The following is a 4389-nucleotide window of genomic DNA, read 5'->3' on the forward strand; positions in this document are numbered from 1 at the left end:
ACAGTGAGAACAATTAACCAGTGGAACAACCTGCCTCCAGAAGCGGTGAATGCTCCAACACTGGAAGTTTTTAAGAAGAGACTGGACAGCCATTTGTCCGAAATGGTATAGGGTTTCCTGCCTGAGCAGGGGGTTGGACTAGATGACCTTCAAGGTCCCTTCCAACTTTACTATTATTATTATTATTATTATTATTAACTTCTTTGAATTTTGGCAGCTTGAAAGATTGTTGTGGGTTTGGACCCATGTCTTTTATTTATTTTGAATATAATAGTTTGCATTTCTACATATAGCATATAAAGGTGAAGACAAAGGCTTCCCCTGCTCAGTTGTGTCTGACTTCGGAGGTGGTGTTCATTCCATTTCTTAACCAAGGGAGCTGACAAGCTCTGCGTCTTTAACCACTGAGCCATTGTGCCAACCACAGTTGACAACCACATTTTTTTAATTAGCCTTTGTTGGCATCTTCCAATTTAATCAGTGAAACATAACTCTTCATCAAGAAATAGATGATTACTAATGTTATGTTTCTATTTTCCTAAAAATTAATTGAAAAATCTTTTTTCTTTACAATTAAACATTTAAATAGAAGTGCACCTGATTTTCTTTCCAACAGGAAAATGGCTTTTCCATCTACTTTACTTACTAGTGATTATCCCATTAATGCTGATGTGTATGTGCTCCAGGAAAAGTAATCGGTAAGTGCACAGCAAAAAAGAAAAAATCAACAGTAATAAGAAGCAGCAGACATAAATATCACAGCAGTAGAGACAAAGCATAGCTCCTTAACTCATTCTTTCCATCAGTCTTCACACAAAAAGAAACTATAGCCCAACTTATCAAAAACATAACTGTAAAAGACAGACTAGAAATAAAAATTAAAATAAACAAGAAAATGGCAAGAGAACACCTGTCTGATCATGATGAATATCTATCACTGGGACCTGACAGATTACATCCCAAAGTTCTAAAGGAGCTGGCAAATGTTGTCTCAGAACCATTGTACCATATCTTTTAAAAATCCTGGAACACTGGGGTATTACCTGAGGATTGGAAAAGAGCTGATGTGGTTCCCATCTTCAAAAAAAGAAAAAAACAACAGACCCAGGAATCTATAGATTAATCAGTCTAACCTCAATACCTGGGAAGATACTGGAAAAGATAATAAAAAAACAGATCTGCGAACATCTAGAAACAAATAAAGTTATAACTAGTAGCTAGCACGGGTTTGTCAAATACAGATCACGCCAAACCAATCTTATTTCATTCTTTGACAAAGTGACTAAATTAGTAGAGCAGCAAAATGCTGTGGACATAATATACTTAGATTTCAATAGGGCATTGGACAAAGTAGGCCACAACCTACTTCTTGGCAAACTAGAAAAATGTGGGATAGATCATAGACAGCATCACCACCAGATTTGTAACTGGCTGATAAACCATACTCAACAAGTAGTCCTTAATGGTACTACATCTACATGGAGAAAAGTAAGCAGTGGGGTATCACAAGGTTTCTTGTCAGGCCCAGTACTCTTCAATATCTTCATAAATGACTTAGATGAAGGAATAGAAGGGGAACTCATCAAATTTGCAGATGACACTAAGCTGGAAGGAATAGTCACACCCCAGAAGACAAGCTCAGGATCCAAAAAGGTCTTGACAGATGTGAACAATGGGCCCTATCAAACAAAATGAAATTTAATGTGGAGAAAAGCATGCTTTACACTTAGGCAGGAAAAACCAAAGGTACAAGTACAGATTAGGCAAAACCTGGCTCAAAAATAGTAACTGTGGGAGGGACCTTAGAGTCCTAGTGGACAATCACTTAAATATGATCCAGCAGCATGCAGCAGCAACCAAAAAAGCTAATACAATCATTAGTTGTATAAATAGAGGCATAGAATCAAAATCACATGAAGTATTAGTACCATTTTATAAAGTCTTAGTAAGACCATACCTGGAATACTGCATCCAATTTTTGTCACCATATTACAAAAAGATGTTGAGACTTTGGAAAAAGTGCAAAAAAGAGCAACTAAGATGATTAAAGGCCTGGAAATTAAAACAGATGAAGAATGGTTGCAGGATTTGGGTATGGCTAGTCTAGAGAAAAGAAGGACTAGGGGTGACATAATAGCAGTATCCCAGGATTTGAGGGGCTACATCAAAGAAGAGGGAATCANGAATTGAGAAACTTCCTAACAATGAGGACAATTAACCAGTGGAAAGCTTGCCTTCATCACTGGAGGTTTTTAAGAAGAGACTGGATAGCCACTTGTCTGAAATGCTATAGCGTCTCCTGCTTGAGCAGGGGGCTGGACTAGAAGACCTCCAAGGTCTCTTCCAGTTCTATTCTGATAAACATTGTCAAATTAAGCAAGGCTCTAATTATAAGACATCATAAGTGTTCAGTTGCCCATGATATTTTTTAATGTGGGAACTGAATCTAAGTACCTATGTTTAAACTGAGTTTAGTTTTTGAAAAATGTTTTTCCCCTCTTTATGAAGAAATAAGGTAATATCCCCATCTCTTTTTTTTTTCCAGTGTAAGGAATTGTTTATATCCTACAATACCCCAACCTAAAGTGACTCCAATTTTTAAGGTAAGGTTATATCATTAAGAAATTGCACTTAAAATGCAAGAAATTGCACTTTCTCAATCTGGTGCCGTCAAGACGTTCTGATAATGCAATTGCTGGAGTTCCCATCCAGGATGTGGGAGTTGGGATTCATGGATGTTACACTACATTTAATAGAGGGCAACAACAGCATCACAGTATTGCAATACAAAGTCCATCTCTTCTGCATTAAGTTTTGATGTTGCATTGATATACATAAAGGGCAGAGCTTGTACCCTGATGCTGAATGCCTCATTTTTACTAAAGTAGTAGACTTTGTTAACACCTTGGAGCATTAGGATAAAAAGCAGGTTCATTTTGTATAGCTTTTGCAAAAACAAATCTGTATATTGCTCTAAACATTTTGGAGATAGTGTATGAAAACAGATTAAAAGAATTAGAAAAAAAGGTAAGGCCCCCATTGAGGAATATCTACTTTATATTCAGAGTTTTTAGTTATATTTTGTTAGGGGACTCAAGTGTATCATTTTCTGAGTGCATTCTTTAGATAAAAATGTATTTTTGCCAAAAAAAGTTATTAGCTATTATAAATGAATACCTAATTGATATACACAGATTTAAAAGTAATTCTGATAATTACCTCAATAGCCATGTCAGGAAAAGTGAATTGGAATTGGTAAATTTTCCAAGTTTTCCAACACAGTATTCAGTATAAATATAAAGGGCTTATACTTACTGTTTTCTTACTTAGGTCTTTAGTGGTTAGCTACAAAAATGATGGTGATGGTTACAGTATGTATTGGAATAATAAGTATCAGAAAATAATTAACTGATCTGAGTATAGAAAAAAGGCCTGTGGGCTTCATCTGTCTTTTCATGAGTGACCATCACTTGTCCAATGTGCTAACCTCTCCTCTTCCCTCGTGACCCCAAGCTTGATTTAAAAAAAAAGCAGATTCTACCTTCTTTTAAATAAGAGGCGATTACCACTCAGTGAAGGATGGACAGACCCCTGTCCTTGAATGGAGGGTGAGAGTATTGCATATTCTTATATCTGAATATCTGTTTTTCACTCTGTATTCTGTCTGCTCTTTATGTGTATTTTTAATTCAGTTGTTATTCATACACAGATGAGTCCTGGAATAACAGAAGTGAATGATATAATTTCTGACCAATTAGTCATGCTGGAGAAGCCTCAGGAATTCAGTCGCAAACAATCTACTTTAGGAATGCTATTAGAAAATTTGAGTTACTCTCAAACCACCTATTGCCCAGAAATGCAAACAGAAGAGAGAACAAACCAGAAATTCAACTCGGGACTAACATCCTACAAACCTCTCCAAGACTTTGGTTTTACAACCAGCCCTAACCCCTGCACACCAGAAGCACACCTCCATTCGAAAGACCATTTGAATTACCTCTACCAAATGGAAGTGCCTCACTCTATGATCCAGGGAACCAATTCTACTTGTCCTATACATTGGCTAGATTACAGACCTCAGTGCAGCACAATTTCCAGAAGAAATACAGACTATTAGATTAATATCCATATTAGTTATTATATTCATTTCAGTTCACTATGAGCAGCTTCTAAGTAAACAGGATACAGGGCATAAATGGAATGAACTACCCCCCGAGATCCGGATGATTCCGGATCTCCTTACTTTCCGCCGCGCCCTCAAGACATGGCTTTTCCAGCAAGCGGGCCTGACCTAGGGAGGATTTTAGGTAGGGATAATTTTAAAAGTATTTTAATCGGAAACACAGCTGGGAATATTTGGTTTTAATTCGGCTTTTATCAGGGTTTATT

At 36.8% G+C, this 4389-nt stretch overlaps 1 long non-coding RNA gene across 1 annotated transcript; it reads left to right on the top strand.

The window, feature by feature from the left end:
* Positions 1-615: 615 nt before the first annotated feature.
* Positions 616-3735, top strand: LOC107300943. The gene is made up of 3 exons (XR_003810697.1): positions 616-698; positions 2546-2603; positions 3710-3735. It is a non-coding gene; the product is annotated as an uncharacterized LOC107300943 (long non-coding RNA).
* Positions 3736-4389: the final 654 nt, after the last annotated feature.

Source organism: Protobothrops mucrosquamatus, unplaced genomic scaffold (assembly GCF_001527695.2).
Source record: "Protobothrops mucrosquamatus isolate PMUCROS unplaced genomic scaffold, P.Mucros_1.0 scaffold9269, whole genome shotgun sequence".
In the NCBI taxonomy this organism is placed as follows: domain Eukaryota; kingdom Metazoa; phylum Chordata; class Lepidosauria; order Squamata; family Viperidae; genus Protobothrops; species Protobothrops mucrosquamatus.